Source organism: Sphaeramia orbicularis, chromosome 22 (assembly GCF_902148855.1).
Source record: "Sphaeramia orbicularis chromosome 22, fSphaOr1.1, whole genome shotgun sequence".
NCBI classification, from domain to species: domain Eukaryota; kingdom Metazoa; phylum Chordata; class Actinopteri; order Kurtiformes; family Apogonidae; genus Sphaeramia; species Sphaeramia orbicularis.
Window position 1 is genome coordinate 27,444,733 of NC_043978.1, and position 13,376 is coordinate 27,458,108.

At 35.8% G+C, this 13,376-nt stretch overlaps 1 protein-coding gene across 1 annotated transcript in view; it reads right to left on the reverse strand.

Annotated features, from left to right (window-relative positions):
- Positions 1 to 13,376, reverse strand: part of pacrg (PARK2 co-regulated) — a 189,434-nt gene that overhangs the window by 146,953 nt on the left and 29,105 nt on the right. The gene's annotated exons all lie outside the window — the stretch shown is intronic.

The following is a 13,376-nucleotide window of genomic DNA, read 5'->3' on the forward strand; positions in this document are numbered from 1 at the left end:
TGATAAATCCACTTGATTTTTGCCAAAATGAATATAAAGATAGCTTTGCAGCATCTGGAGGGTTCAAATTCAAACTTTTTGAACTATTAGGGTCCAAATACACAAATAAATGAACCAAAGACTAATAAAAGTGGGTTTAGCAAAATATGACCCCTTTAAATAGGGTTTCATGAAAATTAATACAACCTTAAGAAATGTTCATATTTTGAACCATGTCACAAAATACATAAATAAATACCCCACTTGTGAAATATAAAGCATTAATATGTCTATGAAAATGAATTTTCTAAAGCGTGGTTAGATGAGACTGAGGAGGTCATTGAGGGCATTAAATGTCTGCACCAGTCTTATAAACTATTCTATTCAGTGGCTAAGACTGTAGATTTTTGGAGAAAAGGTGAGACATCAAATTATAAGTTGGAAGCTTTCTGGTGGTGATGTTTATGTCATAGAATGGAGGTGTTCATGAACTTCTGCTGCTGCAAGTCTTATATTTTTACATTTATCTGAAAGCCAAGTTCAAATGAGGGTATTGAGGTGAAGCTAACTTCCAGCTATGTCTACAGAAGTGCATCAATACAGAACCTGATTGACTCTCGTTCAAAAAACATGAGCTTCTCTCTAGAAATACTAAGTCACTGAGGATCATTACGCTCTCCTTCAGTTTATTTGGACCCTGTTATAAGTGTATTAATGGTCCTTCTGTACTTTATTGAACTGTTAATATTTTAAAACTAATAGAAGCTGTTGATGCCTGACAGGTGGACTTTGACTTGTAGCTCATTCACCTGCTGATTAGGACTTTTGGAAGATGTGTCTTTCCTGACAGACAGCAATACTCTATCCACAGTGAAGAAGTTACACCAACAAGATGGCCAAAAGGTTTGTTTTGTAAATGTTTCATGGAGGCTACCACTATTTATTTTATTTTATTTTTTTTTTACAATACCCAGTCTGTAAGTGTGACTTGACTACACTAATAGATATTACATTAGCAACTTAGCGTTATATAGCCATGCTAATTTGGCCAGAGAGATTGCTAATTGGTGTTTTTCTGCATTACGTAAAATTGGCCGCACTGTGATCAAATATCATACAGTAAGTAGCCATAATTACTCTATGCATATAGCATAAGACTACTTGGCTGACAGTGTGGTTGATGCTTCCTCTATGTTAGTGGTCCTATCATCACCCATCATGCTTACCCACCCCACCATCTATCTTACATGGAAAGCCTGCTAAAGTCATTAGATGTCACTGGATTACTTAATGCTACTTTGTATATTTGTGATGTCATCTAATATCTACTTTTATTGATATACATTAAAACAGCAATTTGCCAAAAACTGGTACTACAGCAAGAAGGTCCTTGGTTCGATTCCAACACCAGTCGACGGGGGGTGGGACCTTTCTGTGTGGAGTTTGCATGTTCTCCCCGTGTCTGCGTGGGTTCTCTCCGGGTACTCCGGCTTCCTCCCACCATCCAAAGACATGCACTCATAGGTTAATTGGTTAATCTAAATTGCCCATAGGTGTGAATGTGAGAGTGATTGTTTGTCTCTGTATGTCAGCCCTGTGATGAACTGGCGACTTGTCCAGGGTGTACCCCGCCTTTGCCTCTATGTAGCTGGGATAGGCTCCAAGCGACCCCTGTGACCCTAGTGAGGATAAAGCGGGTTCAGAAAATGACTGAATGAATGGTACTAAAATAGTCCTCAGCAGTTTAGAACAAAAGCAAATGAGAAGGCATTCCCTAACAAACAAAAGGGCTCAGTGACTGTACTTCAGGTACATCACTAAGTACATTTACATGCACAAGTTAGTCGAGCTATGGTTGTTTAATTTGACTACTGTCATTGTCCCACTAAACATGCATGGGGGTATAATTGATTTATTTTTGAAATCATGTCCCCTCTACTATGATAAGCGGCGATATGCACTCTTTCAGCTTGTTACGCGTCACTTACACCATCACGGATCACAACAATAGTCAACAGCAAGCCATGAAGATAGCAACCCCAAGGTCAACTGGCACGATTATGGACAACGTTGCAAATTTGTACATATTGTACCTTCTGTCCACATGATGATGCATGAGGTTTCTGTTCAGATACATAATACTCAGCTCCCAGATCAGGATTTGGTGCAGAGCTCTAGTCCATGTGCAGAACTCCTAATCTGGTTCCTCTCCAACTGGTCTGTTTACATCCAGGAGTAGATGGACTTTCAATCCCATTATCTTGGTGTGTTAGTCTGACAAGTCAAACTTTGATTTCAGTTGATGTTTACATGTACTTTTAAAGTCCAGTTTTGTTTGGACTAATGCAATAATTGGGTTTTTTTATGTACCATGTAAACCCACTGAATGTCTGTCTCTCTAAAAAAAAAAAAAAAAAAACGTGTTTTTTTTTTTGCATGTTTTTAATGCACAGTACAGACACTTTCCTACAAACATTTCCCAACATAGGCCAAGAGTTTATTTTCACCACTAAAAAAACAGAAAAAATAGTGGCAACAGTGCTGTGATAGTAAAGTGAGGCAGGGGGGCAATGGCATCAAATTTAGATAAATTGTACTTTGAATCTCATTTGGTTATTTTAATTTATTTATTTACTTATTTATTTTTATTACAACCCGTTTTCCTCCTTTTTTTCTCTCTCTCTCTCTCCTTTGCCTTTCTCTTCTTCTCATTTAATTTCAGTTACCTAATGATTATCTTTGGTCATATCCCTGATTTTTTTTTTTTTTTTTTTTTTTTTTTTTTTTCAGAAGCTCACATCACAACATTCACACCACATACACATCTTACACACTCTACCACACAAAAAACATTTACACAACCAAGACAGGACATTGATTCATACTACCTGGTCAGTCAGACATTTTGTTTCTTTTGTATATTACATGCTATATATCTTAAACCCCCCCCCCCCCCAACATTATGATGACTTAATGTAAATGTAAATAGTGTATATTATTGTACATAATAATAAACCAATAACAATAAAGGTTATGGGGAAAAAAAAAAAAGTCTGTTTCTGTGGCCATGGACTAGTCGAACGAGCTGTTGTTGATAGAGCAGAAAGCCAAAGACATATTAACCACAGCACATTTGAGAGTTGAAATGCAGTCCAAGGGAGCTATATTTGTCACTAAGCATATTTTGAAAAACAAAAAATGTGAAACGGTCCAAAGGGCCTGGTTGCCAGCCCCTTCCTAGAGTCTAAATTGGTCACTTTTAACTCCAAACCCCAGTCTGTAGTTACAAAGAGCTATGGACAAAACATACTTTTTTTTTTTTTTTTTTTTTTTTTTTTATTATGTTTTGGGATGTAAACTGGATTTATAGGTTGTTGATTCTGGCAGGTGAAATACCTCTAAATGGAGTGCTTTATAGCTGCTGCTATACAGTACATTAGACTGGGCTTAGAGGACACACGCTTCCAAAATACACATAACTCTTAACCCCACACACTCCCTCTCCCTTGAAAGCATTTCCTTTATAGCTTGGCTTTGATTTGGACTGGCTTGTGTGCAATCAGTGATTTCAAATGCACTGGGGAGGCAGGAGTAAGTGAGAGCCAATCACGGGGCTATTTGGCCTACAGCTGCACTTAACTCCATCTCCCAGTGATAGAGAGAACAAAAGGGAATGATGGTTGGAGAGATGGAGGGCTGGAGCGATCAAGAGAGACAAACAGAGGGGGGAAAAAGAGGGAAGAGGAAAAAACAACAAAAGACAAAATGTCAGAATGAGAGATAAAGAGATGTGACAGACAGAGAGCAAAGGGTTAGAAAATAACTGTGATTAGCAGCTGAGATTGACATATTGTTCTAGTTCTTTATGTTGGCTCTATTTATTCTGTTGAAGTTTTTATTTTTTATGTGACTCTTCTTGTGTGCTGGTAATTCCCTTTGTGCAGAGGAGTCTAAAATGGCACATCCCGTTTTAGCATAACAAACTGAACTACTTTTGTTTTATTAACTTCTAAATTCTCATTTGATGCATATTCACAAAGACAGGCTAATGTCAACACAGCAAGTGATTTTGCCATTACGCAACAATGGAGGAAAAAAAAAGATACCAAAGAGTCAAAATAAAGAAAATGGCTACAAATGAACAAAGACACATAGAGTTTGTGCAAAAAATATAGATATGGATAAGACAAAAGAGAAAGACACAGTGGGAGGAAGTGTTGAGAAAAAATGAGCACAAGAAATCCGAAACCACAGGAGTACTTTGGAGTATGCTGAAGAAGTAACAGCACAACTGGCAGAAAACAAACACATTAGACAAAACAGAAAAGAAAAAAAATAATAAATGTGTGAAAACTACACAATAGTGTTAATGATGATAATGATCCTTTCCAAAAGTGCAAGAAACTGTTCACTTTAGGATGCAGTGCCACTAATTTGGTTGCTCATCTGTTAAACCGACAATATTAATTCACAGAAAAACACCATCTCTGAGTATCACCCCACTCCCTCTTTCACATTACAGACCACGTCTTATCACACAACAGTTGTAGATCTCTTAAAATCAATGAAAACTTGAAATAATAAAACTGAACATGTGATATCAAAACTTAATGTCTCATTAAGCATCCTGTTCACAAGTACTAGACAATGCAGTCCAGAAAATATCTTATTCTACTGTTGAAAAAAAGCGTTGTTCAAGACTGTGAAGGTTCAGCAAGTCATGTCGTGACTGACATCTCAACTTCTCATGGTAAAAGTTGCACAAGACAATAGCATGAGGTATAATCAGAGGATAGTGAGCGCTCACACGGAATATTACGAGGGCTGTTCAATAAGTTCATGGCCTCACCCAGAAATACTGGTTGTTATAATACAGGATGTTACATTATTTCGTGATGGGATAGTGATGCTTGAACATCGATGGACCAAGTGCATTGCTGTAAATGGAGATTATGTTGAAAAATAAAATATAAATTATCAGTCTGTGTTGCTCTGTTCTGGGTGAGGCCATGAACTTATTGAACGGCCCTCGTAGCTGTCCCCATTTGTTCTCAAAACTATGCACAATGCTAACTGACTACTGTATCATCAGACAGTCACATGGTAAACACATGGATATTTTTCTGACTGGTTAACAGAATCAAGTATAATCCTCTTCATAGGTCATTGTATTAACATGTGCATCTATGTTAAGTTGGTGTTGGAGTCTGTTTTGTGCTGGGAGTCGATGCTTTATTGACATTGGCTAAATCTACTGCCAATCTTTTTTATTTGCTTACATCCAACAAAACTGTCCATGTGCTGATTTCTATGTAATGGTATATGGATTGCACTTATATAGTGCATTTTCTACACCTTCATGGTGCCCAAAGCACTTGACAAAACCTCACATTCACCATCAGGCCCTACTGGGAGCAATTTAGGATTCAATGTCTTGCCCAAGGACACTTCGACATGTGGACAGTCGGAGCCAGGATTTGAACCGTCGATCTGCTCTGCCAACTGAACCACAGCTGCCCCATGAGTGTAGAACACTCATGTTTTGTTTTGTTTTTTTCTGCAAAATTCTACATGGCTTGTGCTCTTCTACAGCAGTAACACTGCAAAATTCAAAATCTTACAAAGTATAGTTTTCTCATTTCTAGTTTGATTTTTGTAGTGAACAGTGTACAACACAAGCTACCATTAGCTTAGAAATGGAGCTAAAGTCATCGAATGACAACACAAACTCCAATAGAGGGTATGCATGTGACGTCACCACTAGTGGAAGTCACCACGGTTCCGCCCACTGAGTGGCAGAAAGAGGGAGATGAGTGACAGCATTGGCTTCAATACCGTCTAAACTTAAGAACAATATTCGATAAAAAAAGGAAAAGAGCTGTTGTGCGATTGATTGTATGAACAGGTTTGAAAAGCAGTTGGAGCTATCGTTTTCCAGGCACTGAAAGACAAAGAAAAGCGAAGCAGATGGATCCACAAACCCAGGAAACCAAACCTAGATTTGTGGATCCCGTTTGGTGTCAGGTAACATTAACTTATGCTGTATTTTTGGGTCAAATCAGACCTTAAATGATGTATTGTTTTGGCTAACATTACTTCTTAGTAAAGCTCTTGGTTTCATGATCAGATCTTTCATTGTTTTTGTCTTCATTTTGTGATTCTGAACCTTGTGCTCCTACATGATTTGTAAACTAACTTAAACTGAGGCTAACCTAGTTTTTCAAATACGGGAGTACTGGAGAATAAAGCTATGACGGAGTATTAGGGCCACATAAGAAAATAAAAATGATTGTCACTACGAGAATAAAGTCATAAAATATTGATATAAAACCTGTAATTTTATGATAATAAGGTCAAATACAAAAAGAATCACAATGTTATGACAATAAAGTCATAGTTATAAAAAAACTCATAATTTAACAAAAATGTCATTCGTTTATGAGTTTAAAGTCGTCATATTCTGACAATAAAGCCATAATATTACGAGAATAATGTCGTAATTTAAATACAGGTAGGAAAAATATCCTAATTTACTATACAGTCCTCCCCTGCTGGTCCACAGCAGTAGTTTGTGTGTTGTATAAAGTACTTGATCTGAACTAGACTCAGTAAATCTCCTCAGTACCAGTAGATCCTGCATATATTCACTGGGGTCAGTACACGGTCTACTGTAAATGCACTTTGGATCAGCTGGTTCTGGGCCCTGGTTTTGGACCCTGGTTGTCAGTAATGATGAAACCATGTATATTTGTTTCAGGTAAAAATAGCGATGATCCCCTACACCCTGGATGTCAGGATACGCGATTTCGGGTCACATGTCAATGTTCATGAACCACTTGTTCTTTGGTAGCTCATACAGATCCATGTCCAGTCCAACTGTCCTTAATTTCATTTCATATTTCATATTTTCCCGGTCTGGCTGTGTTCACTACTATACTCCGTCATGTTGAGCAGGTTGGTTTTTGACACTCAGTCTGATTTAGAGGGGCGTGGCCTGGGGGGGAAGTGATGTATGTGCATACCCTCTATACAAATGTCATGCAATGTCCACATATGTGTAAACGTTGCACATGAAAGAGAACATTTTCAGATCGTTTTCTAGGAAAGGACAAATTCTTATACAATACCACCTACAAAATGACTTTTATCTTAATTAGGTTGAATTAGTGGTGTGTAGGTGATGAGTAGCATATGATATTTCATACACAATACCTCACAAAGGACATATATTTAACATATGTCAGTGTTCAGCCAGGGTCAAAGTGCAATATATACTTAGCTCTACTGTTTTCTTGGTTGGTGACATGCCTGTTTTTATACTGTATATATATCTACACTTCTTTTCTTCTTAAACTTTTGCACTACGCACCACCAGAGAGTTGTCTCTTATAATTTCGTTGTACATATGTATAATGACAATAAAGGCATTCTATTCTATTCTATTCTATTCTATTCTATTCTATTCTATTCTACAAAAACACTTAAACATCAAATTTAACCCTTTCATGCACACTGGTCACTACAGTGGACAGCTATTCTACAGCTGTTCTCTTGTATATTCATGGATTTTGTTGTTCTTTTCGTTGTTGTTGTTGTTTTTTACACATATCTTTATTAAAATTTTAAGACATTACATATCTTTTCTGGCATGAATTGGTAACATTATGTAGATCTCTCCTGAGCATAAAGCTCCAGAATCACAAGCCCTCCCCATAGTTTTCACACAATTTATCAGTAAATACATATTTCTGTGTCAAAAATTAAACGTGTGGTGTCCAGCTCAGTGGACATTTTTGCAACTTCATGAAAAAGAGGTTCATAAGAATTTTTTTTTTTTTTCATTATTATCTTTTTATGTATTTTTAAAAAAAAATAAATTATTATTGTTATTTTTAAAATTCTTATTATTTATTTTTCAGAAGAAAATTTTTAATTGCATTGTTTTTTTTCATGTCTAAAGAGGAATAAAAACACTCAGGAAAAAAATTTGATTAAGGTTCTCATAATTCGTGCATGAAAGGGTTAATTTCATTGGGGGGAGTATCTTCCCTTGGTTTCATGAATAAACTGATAAATCAATGAAAGTGATAAAAGGATACATTATGTACCAAAACAAAAAGAAGTATCAATAAAACCTGTAATTTCAATAAAATCCCACTGGAGACTAAATATTAAAGAGAGACATTGAGGAAAAACCTGAATGTTGATTATGAGAGTTTCCTGGTGAAGTGTTTCATCCATTATGTGTGCTTAGTCAGCACACAAAGTACACCTTCTTATGCATTTCAACACACTAAGAGCAACGCCACAAAAAAAAAAAAAAAAAAAAATCTGCCTAAGTCACAAGTGGGGCTGAAATACGGTGACAAAAGAGACAAGTGTTTGTAAGTATGTGCTTTTCTGTGTCACTGTCGACATATGTACAGAAGTTTTTCCAGAGGACCGAGGGTGGAGACGGGGCTGAATAAGCCTCATGCCATCTCTCCATCTCTGCCTTGGTGTCTCCCAAGATAGACAAGTGCAAAGATATCTGCCATCACTAAGATAAGGTGGAATGTGGAATGACACGAATTTCAAACCTACATAACAAACAATGAAATTCTAATTACCAGCCAGCGCAAACAATTTTCCCTGCTGTGACATTTGGACCGTGGGACTGTTCAATTATTCATCGGCACTCTCGCCTTGCTGGGAAAAAAAAGGAAGAATTAAAAGAGGAGGGGGAGAAGCCAGCCGTGGGCCTGATATATTAATGCTGGTATAAAACCTATGTTGGGACAAATCTGAATAAAGTAATCATCTATTCATGCTCGTACCTGTTTCATATTCAGGGTGAAAATAAAACAGTAGTGACCTTGTATTCTGTTTCCTATGAAATGTCAGAGGTAGGCTGACACGTCGGCGAGTTTAGCGCAGAATTGTTCTCACTCGGTGTATAAATATACTTTTCAGATCAGAAGAAGATGTTCCTGTGCAGAGGCAGAACTGAGGATCTTTGTGTAATAAAAGTCTCATTTTGGTTCAAAGCTGAACAAATGTTATGCCAATCAACTGAGGCTCAATGAAGGCATGGCTCTGAATCTTCCTGCCTATTTAAGGAAACCTGAAAAACCCCATCCATGACGTTTTACAGGTACTTATATGAGTCATTATGACGCTGTTTAGCTGAGCGGGCCCTTTTTTTTTTCCCTTTACCAGAAATGGGTCTTTTTTAGGTTAACATTTATAGCCTGTCTCAATATTGTACTTTTTGGAAAAACACTTTTTTTTTTTTTTTAAAGTTTGAGCTTCTTCAGTGACACGCAGAGCCTCAAATAATCAAACCATTAACTCAAGGGAGACACTTAATCGAACATAGTGACATCTAAATTTTTGTGAGAAATACAACAATGTAAAAAGTTAGTTTTTCTGTATTTGAAAATGTGTGCTTTAATAGTTTTTATTTGATTGTGTTTAACCCTTATAGACCTAGAACTATTCTTGTGGCAATTTTCTAATCAATTTTCAAATTTTTCTTTTTCTCTTATTAAAATAATTTTTCTTCACTGTGCACTTTTCAGTGAAAATCAGACATTTTCCTATATTTAATTTACTAACCACGAAGCTATTAACCCTCAAAGACCTAAACATCCACTGGTGTCTAAAACCATCAACAGCTATAAAACCTTTAACCCCTTTAAGGCCTCTGGTGAATGAATTCCTCCCCCCTGGTGGACTCTCCATGTATTGCATGTATCTAATTGTATACATCAGGGTTTTCAAGAAAAAAAATGTTACACTAATCATGTAGAGGGCTTCAAAACTCATGTATCAAATATGATACGTTTGGTGTTATAGGGTTAATGACTTTTGAGCCGCTAATCCCATCAAATATTTAAATAATTTAGGTAAAATGCAGCTTCTGTGGTTTTCGTGATCATCAGATATGACCAAAGGTGGGTAATCCCAGCTTCATTATCCCATCTACCTGGATGAGCAGTTATGCTCTTCAAAATGGGCTGTTTCAGTGAATGTTTGGAACAAATATGTGTGTAGGACTTCTACTCTCTGGAGCAGAGTTACCCACCTGTCCTGAATCTCTCACTATAGAGTCCTACCCACATATTTGTTCCAACCATTCACTGAACCAGCCCATTTTGATGAGCACAACTCTTCACCCAGGTAGATGGGATCATTAGTGGAATCACCTGTGTTAACCCTCCGGTATCCCGTCCAGCAAGGCACTTACTAAGCACCAAGTGTGCCTTTTTCGCACACTTGTGGAATAATGTAAAAAAAAAAAAATTCATACAGCTTGTTTTTAATTATTCTACACTTTTTTCTATTTCATCAACTTGAGCCGTAAATAAAAATATCAAATACTCAATAATTGTCACATTTTTTTAACCCTTTAAATGCTGTGTTTGTGATGTAAACAAACCATTTTTTTGGATGCAAAAAACAAACAAACAAAAAAAGTTCAATATACTACATAAAAAGTGGATCACATGTTATTTGATTTTTGCAGCCTGGCATAGGTCAATGATTAACTCCAACATCGGTTAATTTGCATTATTATTTTTGGCGCTAGGTCAAATGTTCAAAAATACTACCATCTGTCACCAAGTGTGCATAAAATGCACACCTATAAATCAAACTATTAAATATTATATATTGATTTATTTTTCTGCTCTAATTTGATTTTATTTTTGTAAATCAAGGTCAGCCCTAATCATACATATCAAATGGAAGAAATAGTGCATTTTAGGCACACTTGGGAGACAGATACTAGTCTTGTAATTTTCTTTTGTTTACAATGTGCACATTTTAGTTGGTGGCCAGAATTTTAAAGATCATGCAAAAATGAACAACTTTTGAATTCTAACCTTATTTAAACTGTGAAAAATAATATGAAGTTTTTTAAAACGAGGTGCAAAGTGTGCCTAAAAGGCGCACCCGGATACCGGAGGGTTAAGTGAACAGGTAGAACCAATACATGGCAGGACTTTGACTCTATGAGGCTGGGTTTACCAACCTCTGGATTTGTACATTCAGAGGTTCTGTAGTGAACGTGGAAACACCATCATCTTCTGCAAAATCGATTCATCAATAAAACCCATGACAATACTCTGACAAATGGCAGTGTTTGGAGACGCTTGTTTTTAGATTCAGTTACGGATGCATTTTGCTGAAAATGTCAGCTTTGCTCCAGTGTTTTCTGACATAATAACATCTCCATGGTCTGTAAATTAAATATAGGAAAATACCAGATTTTGAGAGGATAATATCACAGTAAATGGACGTCAATAACTTGATGGTGATGGTTTATGTCTAAGATGGAGACATGACAGGATTATTTGTAGGTTTTTAAGGATTAAGAGTAAATTCAAAGGTTATCACATCAAAAGACATCATTAACTGAACATGAAACAAGTGTGTATGACTGTTGTTATTTGTCAAGCTACATGGGTTTTACAGTCGTGGAAAAAATTATTAGACCACCCTTGTTTTCTTCAATTTCTTGTTCATTTTAATGCCTGGTACAACTAAAGGTACATTAGTTTGGACAAATATAATGATAACAAAAATAGCTCATAAGAGTTTAATTTCAGAGCTGATATCTATCCATTTTCCATGTTTTCTTGATAATAACCTAAATCACTTCAGTTCTTATATCAATATCTATAGCAGCGTACTGATAAAAACAGTGCTTTTAGGCCTTCCATGTTTTCTTTTCTGTTCGTTTTAGTCGCATAATATACACAGGAGTAAGTACTTGATTGTATAACTATTGTTTTTGATTACTTTTGATGGTCTAATAATTTTTTCCGCGACTGTATTAGTGAATGTGTAATCTCTAAAGTATCGTGGACCACATCTTTGGAATAATCTACGACCTGAACTTGTATCAACATCTTCTTTATCATTATTTAAAAAGCATCTGAAAAGGACTCTAATTCATGAAAAAATTTAATGGTGTATATCATTTGATTTGTATTTGATGATTTGTAATTTGATTTGTATTTTTATTGTTTTTACTTTTGTTTATTATTTCAGTTATATTGTATTTTTAATTATTTTTCCTCTTTTTTTTTCTGTGTATTGTTTATTTCCAGGGAGGTATTCATATAAGCCTTTTTTGGCTTCTATCCTCTCCTGCACAATGATGTTACTTATTTGAATGTTGTTGGTTTTTTTTTGTTTTGTTTTTTTCTCTTGCTGTTTTATGATGTGCAAACAAATAAATTAATTAATTAATTTTAAAAAAAGAATGTTGCAGAAGATGATGATGTTTCCACATCAAGGTTATCGTTAACAAAAACTAACGAAATGGTGAAAATTTGAATTGTAAAAAGATTCTCCTTAACTGAAATGAATAAAAACTATAATTAAAAGAAAAAAAAGATAACTAACTGAAACTGTATTGTGTGCTTACAAAACTAACTAAAACGTATAAAAATTATGAATAAAATTCCCTTAGTTTTTGTCTTTTGTCAATGTCGGATTGATACGAAAGCGTTTTATTTCCCTCAAGCAATTTTAGCCGCTGGCACCATATGATATTTAACGGTCCGACACTTCTCCTCACTTGTGGTTTAGAGTCGTCTTCTGGTCCCCACTCTACCTGGACACATGGAGATTAAAGTTGGGAGAAAGCAGCAGAGTCCTGTATGAGATTTATTTGAATACAACGGTGAAGAAGATAAAAGATTTAAAAAAAAAAAAAACCTAAAAACTAAACTAAAACTAAGCATTTAGAAAATAAGAAAATCTAATAAAAAACTAGCAAACCTGCTCTAAAACTAACTGAATTAGAGAAAAAAAAAGTTGAAACTAAATAAAACTAAACTATAATGAAAAATCCAAAACTATTATAACCTTGTTCCACATTCGCTGTGGAGCCTCTGAACGTCCAAATGGCTCAAATCTGACAACGTTGAAAATCTGAGAGACTGCATTTCACCTGAATTATTTACACATATTGGTACAATTAGTGGTTTAAAAGTTATTAAACATTTCAGATCAGGAGATGCTTTTGGTTGCTGGCAGCTGTTAGGACCAAAGATTCATAAGAGGATGAAACGCTCTTCAAACATATGTAGGTAAAGGTTGACGTGAACTCTGACCATTACAGATTATCTAATCTGGCTGATAGTGATGTCTGTCAAATCACCAGAGGATGGTTTTAGAATGTCATACTGTATACCATAGTGTTTAGTGTTATCATCGGCTAGGTTTGACATGCTACATATAGAGAGTATGAAGTGTTTTCACTATTAAAACAATACATAGTCTTGTCTCGGTGCATATAATTGACCTATTAGGGTTTAAAATGATGCATACCAGAGTTTTTAACCCTTTGACATTATTTCAGGTAAACGTGCTGCTGTGAATTTGCATCTGCAGAAGTGTCATAA